The 16,887-nt window shown below is 25.6% G+C and overlaps 1 protein-coding gene across 1 annotated transcript in view; it reads right to left on the bottom strand.

Annotated features, from left to right (window-relative positions):
• LOC135929003 (presenilin-1-like) overlaps window positions 1-14,540 on the bottom strand; it is a 43,608-nt gene extending 29,068 nt beyond the window's left edge. Inside the window, exon 1 of the mRNA XM_065465491.1 lies at window positions 14,317-14,540. The gene's annotated coding sequence lies outside the window, so the exon portion shown is untranslated. The remainder of the gene's footprint in view (window positions 1-14,316) is intronic.
• Between the last annotated feature and the right edge of the window lie 2,347 nt (window positions 14,541-16,887).

The raw sequence follows: 16,887 nt of genomic DNA, 5'->3' as shown, positions 1-16,887 counted from the left end.
TATTTAGCAACTTACATTGACAAAAGGTCATGAAACTAATATAACTCCTATTTTAGACAATGTTTTATAGAATAGACTGGACAAATTTATAAACCTAACCAAATCAACAATTCTTAAAGAATGGAATATAAACGACCAATCCAAATCATAAAATTATATGATGGTTAGAGCTTCCACTTAGATGACATGATGGAAGCTAGATAAATAATCGTGAAAATTATTGTGAGATATTAAATTTCCATAAGATTTTCTTCCATTTTTAATGATATATAAACGATTACACAGTTGACCATTTATCTAAAATATGCAATCATATGCTGTCAGCAGCTGCATTAATAACCTTAACTTACATAGCCACACACATATTATATGCTGGTTAATTTGAGTCATAGCTATGGCACTCACGATGTTAAGTCATATCAGAATTTATTATGTAAGATTATAGGCGTAGCCAGTGGGGTGGGGGCAAGGAAAAATTTCCCTCCCCTATCAGAAATTTATCACTTTTTGTGAATATCATTTTAAGCTAATAAAAAATATCCCCCTTAGTCCTCCTTCCACTCCCTAATCCACAAAAATGTATTCATATATCTTAAACAATAATTTGAAAGAAAGAATGTAAAAGTTTATATTTTTTTATTCATCATAATTTATACATTTTAGGAAAAAAGCATTTATATATAAAAAAAGTGAACCAAAAATGTTTTGTAAGAAATGGAATATAAGCCAAAGATAACTTAAGACAAAAGTGAAATGATTATAATCTATTATAATAATCCTCAAAAAACGTCAATCAAATTTAGCCAATAGTGTTCTTTTAAAAAAAATTTGTCCAATAAAAATGATTATAGTGTAATCGGTCCAATAGGAATCACCTTACACACGAAACATTTATACACTTACCATTTCATTCACTTCACATAGCAAAGCAGTGGTATCCAGATGGCAAGTAAATTTTTAATATTAATAAATAATCGGTGGGTCTATTTATCGCTCGGCTAAAAATATCGCTCGGCTAACCACATAATAAATCATTTTATTACTAAATATCGCTCGGCTGAGAAATGTCACTCGACTAATAACATAATAAATCATTTATTACTATATATCGCTCGGCTGAGAAATAAAGCTCGGCTATAAATAATCCTTTATTTATATATTATATTTACGATCATATTCTAAGTGAGCTTTCATTTTCTTAATATTAATTGAGAATTATTAATTTTATAAATAAAATAAGTGTTTGGACAGGTATAAAAAATTTTCTATTAGATATTTTATCTTCAATACTTTTATAAAATTAAATTTAATCATAACCCTTTTTTTTATAAAAGTAAAAAAATAATATTCTATCCGCAGATGGCGTCAATATTATTAATTTTTACCAAAAATATAAAAATAATGAATGTGTTTAATAAATTTTCTTAATGAGATAAATTCTAAATACTAATACAAATATTAAAATTTAATTGAAATTTTATAATATTTTCAAAATTCCATAATATTTTAAACAATTTAGTTCATTTACGCCATTTATAAAATTTTTTAAATTTATTCTCAAAGATTCCTATTCGAGTATTTATAAATTTTAAACAATTAAATTCATTTACGCCATTTATTTTTAATTTATTCTCAAATAATATAAAAAAAAGAAAAGTAAAAAGATCGAATCGGTTTTTCTAATCCGAAATTTTTGGAAAATGCTAAATATCTGTGCCGATCCTATCCGATATTTAATATCGGCACAACCCTATTAATGATTTATGTTTTCCCCATAATTTCGTTAAATGAGCTCTGGTAACCTGTTCTTAATTAATGGTTAATAGGATTTTATATCTGGGTTCGAGTATTCTTTAAATAAGTATCCACTTTAAATCTCATTTGCCCTAATATTTCATTGGAAATATCATGGTCATGAAATCTTTTAATAATGAATATTGTATTTTTTTTAAATTAAAAAAAAATTATTTTAAAAAAAGTTTGGATTCTGAACCTAAATTTTAAAATAGGTTTTTTCCGCAAAATATCGAGTTGTTTTTAAATAAAAAAAATAATAAAAATTAATTTCAGGAAATAAGGCTAATTCTCGGAATGAGATAAATAATTTCAGAAAAACTTAAAATAAAATATATCAATTGAAATAACAGTGACAGATGCCTCAAACAAGTTTATTTCAAAATAAATTCATTTATGACATATCACCAATTTTCCAAAAAATTTAAAACAAATTTATAATTTAAATTATAAGCTTAAAAAAGATACAAAAGTTCGTCTAAATTTCGCGGATAATATTTTACACATTACTAATGATCTACATATCACCATTTATCCAATCAATCAATCATTTATATCAAAGACAAAACACAATCGATAATTAGCTATACTCATTTTATTATTAAAACTATAAAGTTTTTGTCAAACCAAGCTGACTTCTGTATATTAGACGTTGATAAAACATTTAATTTGGGTGATCTATACCTTACTGCTATAGTATTTAAACATATAGCAGTTAAGAGATATAAAACAGACCAATCCCCAATATTTTTAGGACCAATATATTTGCATGGAGATTCTAATATGACCACATATACTTTTTTTTCTCATTTACATTCTGCATTTTTAAAAAATAAAATAAATATTAAAATATCATATTTGGTAGTGACCAAGAAAAGGCTATAGTAAAACCTATTCTGTAAATATTTAAATTTAATACTCATTTAATATGCACGCGTCATTTCAATATAAGAAAATATTTGTCGGAAAAACAAGGTGTAAATGCTGTTATGTCTAAAAAAATTATACAGGATATTTTTTCTTTTAATGGGCTTGTATTTTTTCGGAACGACCAAATATAGAATGAAAAATTAAATGATTTATATAATTATTGTAATAATCAAAATTTAAATATATTTTTAAATAACAACTGTAAATCTAAGAATCACGTTTTAAAATCATATATAAACTGGAAACAACGTCCTTTGAAAGAATTAATCGAAAAAATTAAAGATATAACAATGTTACAAGAAAAAGAATTTGAAAGATCCTTCTCAGGAACGGGAGAATATTTTTTAAATAATGAGTATCATAACTATTTAATTCCCGAATCGATAGTATGTCATGATACATTAAATAATTTACTTAATAGTAAAAACAAAGATAAATTACATTCATTAGATAAAACTTTATCTGTTTTAAAACCAAAAGGCTCAAAAAAACCACATCAGCGACGTAGAATTAAAGCAGAAAGGACTCGAAAAAATAATATCAACTAAATTATATTTTTCTAAGGGAATTATTGTTCTAGCTTTTTAGTTGTACAATATTAACGTTTTATCTTTACATGATTATTAAGTGAAGTATTATATCATAACAATCTACTGATTCGGGTATTAGAAATTAGGATAATAATTATTTAATAAATATTTTTTTCACTCTCTGAGATTTATCTTTCAAATTCATTCTCTTAGATCATTGTAATATCTTTAATTCTGTCGTTTAATATCTTTAAAGGGTTTTTAAGTTAATATATTATATATGGCGAAAAATTTTAATTCATTTTTACAATAGTTGCATAAATTATGTAAATTTTATAATATGGCCATCCATTAAAATAAAAATTATGTTGTGTAATTTTTTAGACATAATAGCATTTACAATTTTTTTATTGGAATATTTCGCGAATCGGGTTTACTCGCTTAGGGGTCCTACACTTATATTTTTCCAATGCTTTATTTCTTATCGTTAATTTATTTCATTATTTCAGTTCATTAATAGATTTAGAAATGCATTTATGAACTCACTACTTAATATTTTTTAAATTTCGTAATTATGAAAATATTTATTATAAATTTTAATTCCCTATTTTTTCCTGCGCCCATTAAAGTAACAGATATATTTCATCAACATACATAATTAGGTTTATAATATAGTAAAGTGAACTTGTTGTTTATTTTTCCCGACCTTCGCCTGCCCCTTTCTTATATTTCTAGAATAACGAATATTTTTTATTTCGTCAATATATATAATTATATTATCTTAAAATTATATTTTAATCCTCTCTTCACCGATGCCGAACAAATTAAATTTTATGTAAATAATCACTTATATTATAACAGCATTATTATAATATATATATCGTGAAATTATGATTTATAATTATGCATCAATAAAAAAATTTACTCTCGTTATTAATTACTCTGATCAATGGAAATGGTAAAATTTAAAAAAGACTACTAATTAATTTACTAAAATATAGAAAAGAATACAATAAAAAAACACCGTTAGACATTTTAGTGCATCTTGGTAGAATAAGTTAAAATAGACCAGTCCAAAATTTTTGTTTTCTAAATTTGAATGATAAAAAATATTAAAAACATCATCTAGAGGATAGAAAAATATTTTTTTTACTGTCATGAATGTGAAAAAATAAGTAAATTTTATTTTATAAAGGTATTAAAGCTATAATATCTGAAACAGAATCCGATTATACTTACTATTTCACTTTTGTAGGGAGGAACAGTCTCAAACTTAGTACAATGGAAGAAGGTTGCGTACATGATGTGGATTGGGTCATGTTACTAAGTGGGTGTATTGATTTAGGAGGCCAACGTGGTAGTATTTAGAATTTATCTCATTTAGAAAAATTTATTAAACACATTCATTATTTTTATATTTTTGGTAAAAATTAATATTATTAACGCCATCTAGCGGATAGAATATTATTTTTATAACTTTATAAAAAAAAAGGATTTGATTAAATTTAAATTTATAAAAGTATTGAAGCTAAAATATCTAATAGAAAATTTTATACCTGTGCAAACACTTATTTTATTTATAAAAATTAATAATTCTCAATTAATATAAGAAAATGAACACTTAGAATATGATCGTAAATATATTATATATAAATAAAGGATTATATATGCTATAATTCTCAGCCGATATTGTGTGGTTAGCCGAGCAACATTTTTCAGCCGAGCGATATTTAGTAGTAAATAATTTATTATTTGGTTAACCGAGCGACATTTTTCAGCCGAGCGATATTTAGTAATAAAATGATTTATAGTGTGGTTAGCCGAGCGACATTTCTCAGCCTAGCGATATTTAGTAATAAAATGATTTATTATGTGGTTAGCCGAGCGATAAATAGACCCACCCATAAATAATTATACATTTTTTATTCCTCCTCCTAAATCTATGCATAAAAATATCAGTTCAGAAGAACAACAATGTGCATTGAATGCACTGAATTTCCTCCTCCTAAATCTATGCATAAAAATCAGAGATCTGCAGGCCCGGCCCTAAACCCGGCCCGGGCAGGGCCGGGTTGTATTTTAAATTTTTTAAATATACCCGGGCCGGGCCTATTTTAAACATATCCGGGCCGGGCCTATTTTAAACATATCCGGGCCGGGCCTAAAAAATTTTTTTTTAAATATATCCGGGCCGGGCCGGGCTTAAGATTGTTAAACCCGGGCCGGGCCTTAATATTTTTTATAAAAATTTTTACATTATGAGTCAATGGTTATAAGATTATATTATAGTTATGATTAATATAATATTGGGTGATGGTTAACACTACCTAACAACCCACAGATCGATCTAATTATTAATTTCCTGCAAATTTTTTCAAAGTATTAATATATTTTTTTATAATTCATATCTAAATTTTTACAACATATTTTACCAAAACAATCAAATAAAGGAATATCTTAAATAGGCCCCAATATTCAAGTATTATTAATATATTTTTTTATAATTTATATCTAAATTTTTAGAATATATTTTACCAAAACAATCAAATAAAGGATTATCACTTCTTAAAGTTTGTAATTGATTTTACTTAATATAAAGCATTTTTTAATTGAAAAATTTGTTTTACACAAGTATCATTTTATTTCTCTTTTTCTCTGTCCCAAATTCAAGCAATTACGTATGTAGTCAGGGACAGATCGCAAAATGACGGAAAACTATATAAAAGATTATATTAAATTACAAGAGGCTCAGGAAGTTAATGAAATACCATCGACCAGTCAAATTACGACTGTTGTTAAGCAAACTGAATCGTTTTATGACAAATGGGGCGATGGTAATTCTGGTAATATGTCAATACCCGATGATGAATATTATAATTACATAAATAATAGATAAAACATTTAAGGTGGATAATTTGTTAGAGTGGTGGGCGGCTCATCAAAGCGAATTTCCAATTTTAGCAAAATTGGCAATTCCTGCTTTAAGTGCAAGCTATGAGCGGAATTTTTCCACTATTGGGAGAATTCTTGAAGAAAGAAGAAGTAATCTTCAACCTGAAAAGGTAGATATGCTTCTCTTTCTTCATGATAATTTGTGAATTTTTAATATCTTTCTTGAGTATAGGGTTTTGTCAATCATGCTGGTTTTTTACTTTGCAAACTGTCAAATATTTATTGCATTTATTATATTTACCTTGAGTCATGAAAGTTTTTAATTCAACATTTTTCATTATTTTTTTTTACAATATTATATAATACAATTATCTTCTTTTGTTAAAAATTTATATTATAAAATAAATTATATTAATATTGTGCAATTAGATTATATTTTCAAAATACTATTTATTATACATGCATTTTTTTAAATAGCGATTTATTTTTATTTTATAAATTAAATAGTAAATTAAATACAATATATTATATTCTCAAAATATTTTCCATTTTTATAAATTAAATATTAGTTTTATTTTTTTTAAATGTAATATAAAATATAGTATATGACAAATATTATTACCATTTTTATGTTAGTTTTATTTTTATAAATGCAATATAAAATATAGTATATGCTCAAAATATCCATTTTTATAAATAACAGTTTTATAATTTTTATAAATTCAATATAATATTCTCAAAATATTAGCTTTTTACATGCATTTTTTAAATAATAAGCGATAATACTCGCTGAAAAATATGGTAAAATACCTCACAGGTGAATTTTTGTATATACCAGGTCGAATATAATTTTAAAAATATCCGGGCCGGGCCTTAAATTTTTAAATCCGGGCCGGGCCGTAAAATTTTTTTTTTATAAATATCCGGGCAGGGCCTAAAAAATTTAAAACCGGGCCGGGCCGTGCAAATGGTACCTCTGCAGGTCTCTGATAAAAATATCAGTTCAGAAGAACAACAATGTACATTGAATGCACTGAATAAATGCCTAATATTATACATATTCTCAAGTAATTTTTTCTTTATATCCAAAAAATTTATTGAATATAATAAATAGTTGGAAAACTAATAACTTTTATTTTGAAAGATAATTTTTCCATAAAATATATATAAATTATTATATTAGGAATATTTTTATTAATACTATAGGGTTGATCTAGCTATTATTCAATAATAAATAACAAATAATAGTAACATAATGTACAGCATTAGACATAGGGATAGCAATTTCATTAAGGTATGATGCAGTTAATTTTATACACATATATAAAATAATACTGTTCCCTGATGTCAATTTTTAGATTCCTAAAATAAAAAACTATTTTATATTCTGCGTCCAAAATGTTTTAAAAAAATCCTTAAAATTTTCACAAATTAATAACAACATTTTGGACACATTTAAGTTTTAAAAAAATTAAAATATTCAAAATGTTTGATATTGGTTATTTATTAAAAGATATGTAAATATTTAATTTTATTTATTATTATATAATACCTTTCAGTTATTAAACTTTGTATGAACTTATTATTTGATAATGGTTATATTTACATTTTATTTATATACTTAATAAATAAATATTTGTTGTAAATGATTGTATCAATATTTAATAAACAGTTGGAAAACTAATAATAACTTTTATTTTGAAAGATAATTTTTCCATAAAATATATATAAATTATTATATTTGAGTTTAATAAAATTATAATAGAAATGATATAGGAATAGGAATATTTTTATTAATAACTATAGGGTTGATCTAGCAATAACAAATAATAGTAACATAATGTACAGCATTAGACATAGGGATAGCAATTTCATTAAGGTATGATGCAGAACTATTTTATATTTTTGCCTTTTAATATTTTACATTTGTCTGTGTCAATTTTAAAATTGACTCAGAATATTTTTTCTTTTAACCATATATATTGTTTGACATATATTAGATCCTTATTTTCCAGCACCTTTTAATGTTACGATCTTTAATATGTATTCATGAATTTCTTATAATGATAGGTAAATCAGATATTTCCCCTTCATTTGATGATAATTTTGAAAAATTCTCCAAATTAATATATACATATATTAGACAGATTTAATTCTTATAAACCCCTTACTATTTTTCAGGATCCAAAGAAAAAATTAATTATTCTGAGTTTTCCTGGGCATGGTAAATATTTTTCACAATTAATTTGGACTTGGACATAGCTTGCTAAACATTTTTCAAATAATTTTTAATTTTAAATATGGGGTAGAAATTGGCCTAAAAATTTTTGAAGACATGGCCAGGCCTGATCACAAACCAAGGCCCATGCAACTTTCATATTCTGATTGTATTTTTAAATGCATTGTGACTTTTTATATATTTTACTTCAGTTCTCAACTACCAAAATTATAATGGTCTTTGGCAGGTTTGAGAAAATTTTCCCAAGTGCGTGGATCTGGCTTGGGAATTTTTTTAATATTAGGCATAGGTGTAATATTTAACACAATTATGGCCCTCATGTTTTAAAAAAATCTTTAAAATTTTCACAAATTAATAATAACATTTTCCATCAATATTTTCTTTTAACCATATATATTGTTTGACATATAGTAGATCCTTATTTTCCACCACCTTTTAATGTTACGATCTGAGTTATTGTAATATATTTATTGTATGGTTTAAGAGAAAATTGTTAGATATTCCAAGAGAAATTGCAGAGATTATTAGCATAATATTTTGAAGGAAAAAATAAAAATTAAATAATTTTGTATAAATTGTAAAAATTGTCCACTTAATAATACTTCAATTACCATTAAATAATTCAATCTATTATAATATAGTGTTGTATATTTTCTCATAACTTCATAATTGTAGAATGTATGTTATTCATAACTTATAATTGATGAAATGTATAATATTTTTGTTTTACTTATATATAATTTGACTATGATTTGTAGTTAATCCTCTATTATTTGATAACTTAAAATATCTTTTTATTTTTTCTATTGTAATTTACTATCAATTTCTTAAATTTAATTTTATAATTTGTAACTAAATAATAAATCATTTGGAAAGGTGATGGTTTGTTTAAAATTTAAATTAGGATGAACATATTTTAAGCATGGTACTTTAATATGTATTCATGAATTTTATATAATGATAGGTAAATCAGATATTTTCCCTTCATTTGATGATAATTTTGAAAAATTTTCCCAATTAATATATACATATATTAGACAGATTTAATTTTTATAAACCCCTTACTATTTTTCAGGATCCAAGGAAAAAATTAATTATTCTGAGTTTTCCTGGGCATGGTAAATATTTTTCACAATTAATTTGGACTTGGACATAGCTTGCTAAACATTTTTCAAATAATTTTTAATTTTAAATATGGGGTAAAAATTGGCCTGAAAATTTTTGAAGACATAGCCAGGCCTGATCACAAACCAAGGCCCATGCAACTTTCATATTCTGATTGTATTTTTAAATGCATTGTGACTTTTTATATATTTTATTTCAGTTCTCAACAAAATTATTAAGGTCTTTGGCAGGTTTGAGAAAATTTTCCCAAGTGTGTGGATCTGGCTTGGGAATTTTTTTAATATTAGGCATAGGTGTAATATTTAACACAATTTATATGGCCCTCATGTTTTAAAAAAATCCCTAAAATTTTCACAAATTAATAATAACATTTTGCATCAATATATTCTTTTAACAATATTTTTTGACATATAGTAGATCCTTATTTTCCAGCACCTTTTAATGTTACGATCTGAGTTATTGTAATATATTTATTGTATGGTTTAAGAGAAAATTGTTAGATATTCCAAAAGAAATTGCAGAAAAAATATTACTTTTTTGGAAGTAAGATGTTATTGTCTTTTTTTGCAACTGGGTTTCAACTCCATTTGTGATATTATATGGAATATCACAATTTAAGGATACCCAATTATTATTATCTCTTTTGATGGCTACCTTTGTAAATTTCATATCAGCTGGCTTGACATGAGGATGTTTATGTTTATAATGTTCATGTATCTTGTCACTTCTTATTTTAGAAGTTTTACAATTAATGTAATCGCACTTCACCTTAAATAAGGTTCTGTTACTTGGCATCTAGAAAGAAATAATTATTATAATATAATTTTTTACATATTATGTTTTTTATTATTCTTTGCTTGCTGATATATATTTTTGAGCATGACTCAAAAAATTACCTAAATTAATCTATAAATTTATTAAAAAACATAATATAAATATATAAACCTCTAAGAAAAGTACCAAATAGGAAAGGTGTAAATATTAACTTGATAAAATGGTAAATGAAAATGGTTGACAAATAAAGTTTATATTATTTATTAATTGACAAATATCTTTACTTTAATTGACATTTGTCAGAAAATCAACGGTAACCATCATAATCGTATCAATTAATGGATTTAAAAAGATTATAATTCAAATCAAAAATTACTTCCCAAAAATCAATACTTACTACCAAAAAAATAATGCCTACCCTCCAAAAATCAATATGAACCCCCATAAAATGCCAATATATTTTAGAGGCATTTGTCTCCTACCCCCCCCTCCCCCCCTTCGGTCATGTAGACGCTGAATCAAATTATAGAAATAAATTTAAAAAAATTCAATTTTATATATTAACCTGCCATATATAATCATAATTAGTAACAAAAAAAAATATGTAATTACACAGGTGGGGAATATTTTACCCCAAGTTCGACAAATAACATATATCTCAAAAACTGTCAAATCAATAATCATGAAATTTGGAAGTTGTATTCCTTGTTACAAATATTAAACTACTGTAAAAACCAGGTCAGAATATCTACTAGGTTTTGTATTACAAAGATTGTTGTATTTACCCCACCTGTGTAGTGAAGGGTTAAAAAAATTACTATTGTTCTGAAGGTTTAATTGATTTATGTTTCTTAAGTTGTTTTAAATATTTTTTCTTTCAGCTGCTAATGTATCATTGATCTGGAATTTCAGGAAGGATGGTAAACTTAGATTTTATATAATTTTAAATATATTCAAAGATTAATTTGAAAATCTTGATGGAGAAGGAGGTGGTGATGGACAAAGCCAATCCTCAACTAGTTCTAGATCTACATCTATCCAATCAATATCTGATCAAGCTGAACCCGTTAATGCAAGGCGGAAAAATTCCTTAATATGGAATCATCATCTTTATGATTCCAAAGCAGAAACTGTTAAATGTAAAATCTGCAAAGTAGAAATAATGTGTAAGAAAAAAACCACCTCTGCACTAATTAATCATAATAAAAGATTTCATCAAAAGATTCAAAATAATAATACAATAGTGTTGAATATGTTGATCGATGTTATTTTATTATTTATTTTGGCAATTGATTTATTTTATATTATATCAATTTGTATTTAAATTTAATCGGTGAAAATTTTATATTAACATTTTTTTTATACATCAATTTATATTAGTTATTTTTTTTTATTATTGTTTAAAAAAAAGATATATAAAGAGATAAAAAAAAATGTAATTTATTTTGGAAAATAAAAATGTAATTTATCATATAATAAAATTTAAATTATGATTAAAAATAAAATGATAATCAATGAAATATGTGATATAATTATCTAACTATAATAAAACGTGGAAATAATAATCTTGAATATGTTGATCGATGTTATTTTTTTATTTATTTTGGCAATTGATTTATTTTATATCGTATCAATTTGTATTTAAATTTAATCGGCCAAAATTTTATATTAACATTTTTAAAATAAATAATAAAATAACATCGATCAACATATTCAACAATAGAAAACTATAAAAATGATTTAACCAAAACAAATATTGATGACATTAAACATTATTTATTAAAATTTTGCTCAAGTCGAATATATCATTTAAAATTCTTGCCACAAATGTTAAATCATTTGTTAGAGCTTTAAATCCTAACGTAAAAATTTGTTCAACACCCACAATTAAAATGTATATGAGTGAAATTTATAATGAAGAATTCAATAAAGTTAAAATAATTATAAATAATTTAAAGTGCCAAATCAACTTTACCACCGACATATGGTCAAGCCCTACTAATGTACCATTTTTAGGGCCACTTTATAGATGAAAAATGGGAGATGAAGTCATTGTTATTAGATATAGTACCATTTACTAATTCACATTCTGGTGAAAATATATATGGAGAATTTTCTCAAATTATAAAAAATTATAATATAGATAGTAGTAACATGGCAATTACTTGTGATAATGCAAGCTCGAATTCAACCTTTATAAAATTTCTTCGTATAAAACACCCAACTTGTAAAATTTTACATATACGATGTTTTGCACATGTACTTAATTTGGTAGTACAAGAAATACTTAAGAAAGTAGACAGTCAATTAACAAAATTAAGAAAACTCATTAAAGCTATACGTAATTCTTTTATAAAAACAAATATTCTGAAAAATGTATGCGCTTCCTTACTTCCCCCGATGAATTATCTTCAATTAAAATTAGACACATCCATCATATGGAATAGCTCCGTCGAAAGAGCTATCAAAATGAGAAGGGCCATTGATGAAGTTGTGACTCAGATATATGATGATATATCTGATATAGAAGAAAGACAACTGAGTGAAATATTTTAATTATTTACTAATTTTTATTTTTTACCAGGATGATTGGATGTCTTTGATAAATATACAAGAAAAATTAAAGAATTTTTTTGATTTTACTGAAGATATCTGTGGTGACACATATCCCACTTTAAATATTGTGATCCCATTTTATGTTTCGTTAATCGAACATTTAAACTCATTTGACCACACTTTTATAAACACCTTCAATGCGATTGAGAAAATAGAAAACTATTACAACTTAACATATATTGAAACAATAATATCAACGATATTAGATGCAAGACTAAAATTAAAATTTTCAATTACCAACATTATATAAAATAGATACAATAAATCTATTACAAAAATTCAAGGATGGATACAATGAATACAAAGTGAAATACAATATAAATACAACATCAGATAACGCAATAATACAGTCAAATATGGATAGAATCTTTAAACAAAATATCATCTTACCAATATGCGAGGTTGAAATTTATCTTAATGAATTATGAATTACTTCTAATAAGATCCCCCTAGAATGGTGGAGATTGCATGGGGATCGTTTTCCCGTGTTATCGAAAATGGCAATTGATATATTGTCCATTCAAGGATCTTCAGCTTCATGTGAGCGGTTATTTTCAGTGGGGACAAATATGATAACGAAAAATAGAATGTCTTTGAAGGAAGAAACCATAAGAAAGACTTTATGCTTAAAACTGGTTATTATCAAATTCAGATCTATCATAATTGTATTTTTTATGTATTATATTTTGATGTTTATAAAAGAAAATTTTAATATTTGGAATATTAGATTGAAGCGAATCGAATATTTGTGCTATTCGTATTCGTACGAATCGAATAATTTATTATTCGTATTTGTACGAATAATAAAATCATTATTCAATTCGATTCGAAAATTATTCTAAAGCTTATAAAAAATAGATTATATTTTGCAAAAAGTAATTATAAACAGATGTGGATGTTTTGAAATGACACTTTAACTAAAAAAAAAACTAAACTAATTGTCATTAGCTTATCAAAATTTACAGAAAATAAGCGAAATAAAACCTAATAATTTTATAAACGTTTTCCAAACAAGTTAGCCAAAATCACCTAATTTTTAGGATTCGAATTGCTTATAAAAATATCTAAATTCTTTTAGAGAAAAAAAATTAAGTAAAATGAAATGAAATTCACTAGGAAAATTTAATTTTATTTATTATTTACTTACGATTTACGAATATTAACGAAAAAATAAAATATTTACGAAAAATTAATGAATACTAACGAATATTTATAAATAATTTTGAATAATACGAATAATTTCGAATAATACTAATATTTACGAATAATATGAATAATTACGAATAACACGAATAATTTCGAATCGAATAATAAAGATTCTAAATATTCATATTCGATTCGAATTTTCGAATCGAATAGAATCGAATCAAATCGAATTTCGAATAACAAATAATTCATTTTAGGCGTATATCTGACCTTAGAAGTCTCTGTATAGTTTTCCATAAATCCTTATCTTTATGGCTTTTGGTTTTTTAGTTCCGCTATTTAGGATTCTGTAGCCAGGGATATCCATTCCTTAGGAGGAGGGCCTCTAACTTTGGTAAAATCTTTACAGTTGAGTAATAAGATGTGTTTGAAATCACTCCAGAAATTTTCCAAAGTTGAATTCCGACTAGTTTGCAAGAAACGATTTATCACTAAAGAAAGCTTAGTCGAAATTACATCTTTGACTATCGGACATTTTAAATTATTATTTTTCTTGAAAACTTAGTTGGCAAGGAACTTCCCTTCTAGATGCAAATAGAGTATTTTTGTTTCTCCACAATTCACTATTAATCATTAAATGTCTTACACCCATTTTGTGGTCAGAAATATTGACTGTGGTAATCACTTTCACATCAAAAAACAAGTTGTGAATGTTTGACAAAATGAAATCAATTTGTGAAGTATATTTTTATCTATAAAAAGAAAAAATATGAAATATTTTCTACTTTAAAGCTCTTACTTTTACATAGTTCTAATAAAGAAAGGCTGTCACAGCCATTTTGGCTTGATAATGTAGCATTACCGATAGTATTGTTTGTTAAAATTCTATTCTGCCGATTTTAGTATTGAAATCACCAAGGATAATCAGGTTGTATCTCTTGGGTAGAGAATCGATAGTGTTTATTAACTCATTAAAAAAAAGAATTATTTCTCTTAGGGTTGGGGGCGCATAAATATTTAGGCTAATAGTAGGTTTGAAGGCTGTATTAATGTATAGGGCGGCCATTCTTTCCGAGATAGGGATAAATTTTCTGATATATTGGTAAAGATTATTTTTAATTAAAAATGCAACGCTGGACCATTTATTATAGTAGTTCCAGAGCTCAGCAATGTAAAATCTTTGAAGACAGCTTTTAAATCGTTAAACATCATTTTTTTATTGATTGGCCTTTTTAATCCAATTTCTCATTATGATTATACCATCCTTTCAACCTGTTTATTAGAGCTAGGATAATATGCAAAAATGTTTAAAGTTTTTACTTATAAAAGCTTATCTCTATTCGAATGGTTTTTGGAATCCAAATTTGGCCCACAATTTTTTTAATATTTTGATGACAATCTAACCCATTCACATGAATAAGTTAAATATATAAAAATTAATTAAATGAATGCGCGTTACATAAAATTTAAACATAATACTATTTAATAACCAAAATATATAATATTTTAATTTATTAATTCCATTATATAACATTTATAAAAATTAATAAATTTTACTTTGATTGAATATAAATACTTACGCTAAAATTAATACGAGATAAATGTTTATTTTTCAATTAACTAAATATAATTTAATTTGCTATTTTAAATTTAATAATATTCATTCTAAAAAAAAACTATTTAATATTTGTTGATTTCTGCAATATATTAATTATTATACTTTATAGAAATCAATTTACAAATAAAAAGCGATTATTTAAAATATAAATATTATTCATTATAATAATAAGATATTATTACATTATTAGTAAAATAATTTAATAAAATAAAATAACATAGATTAATTATACATTAATATAAATTTAGCGCTAACATTATAATAATATGCAACAAAATGGCCAAAGTCTATGCTATGCATAGGATGTTCAATTACGGCGTTTCGGATATTGAAAAAATAAAGCTGAGATAATTGTATTTTACTATGTTTATGGTTAATCGTTGGCGTAGGTAGAATCCCTCTAATGAATCTGCCTTTACAGCGCTTGCAGTGTAGAGAGTGACGGCCTTTGGAGTTGACCGACGTTTGACAGAGGATACAGTTATAAGGTATTACCATATCGCAATTCAGTCTAAGACCGATGGCGTGACGTAACTCATCATTGCTTAGGAGCTGGTCAAGGTTTCGGGATGGGAAGGCTTCAATAAATTTGTATCCACTACCTTCGGAAATGGAGAAGAGTAGAGAATGGTCCTTTGGTTGGCTCCTCGATTTAAGGAATGCAACGGAGTTGCCAACTAGAGGTTTATCCCAATCCTTCTGTAATGCCGACGATGGAGGATCGACTAATGAGAGGGACTTCCATAGATAAATTGCCTGTTGGAGTAAGTGGTCAGGATGTTGTGTTAGCGTTTGAATGAGCGAGAGGATATGAACGCACTAACAGAAAGTAGGGAAGGTGACCTGATACCAATACCGCCGGATTTGGTTGGTAAGGTAGCCTGTAGCCATGATAACTCCCCAAATTTAAGATTGAGTATATCTTCTGTTAGGCGTTTAATCTCCAGTTCATGTGAAGTGAGGTTGACATCATATTGAAAGATCCGAGACGCTCGAAGTGTATATAAAATTCTTGGAATTAAAAGGTAGTTCTTTAATAAGAAGAAAGCTTGGTCAGCTGGGAGGCGAGATAGTGTATCTCGCATAAGGGATATCTCTCGTAGGATATCGGCAAAGAACTTGGTAAAGGACTCGTCTTTACCTACTGGAAATCCAAGATGTGTTAAAACGTTCAATGGTGTATGATTGAACATAGTATCGTGGTTAAGGTCAATGATTCCAAG

This window comes from Gordionus sp. m RMFG-2023, chromosome 4 (genome assembly GCF_954871325.1).
Source record: "Gordionus sp. m RMFG-2023 chromosome 4, tfGorSpeb1-WG-v2, whole genome shotgun sequence".
Lineage (NCBI taxonomy): Eukaryota > Metazoa > Nematomorpha > Gordioida > Chordodea > Parachordodidae > Gordionus > Gordionus sp. m RMFG-2023.
Note: the sequence above shows the minus strand (reverse complement) of the source record. Positions and strands in the feature narration are given on the sequence as shown.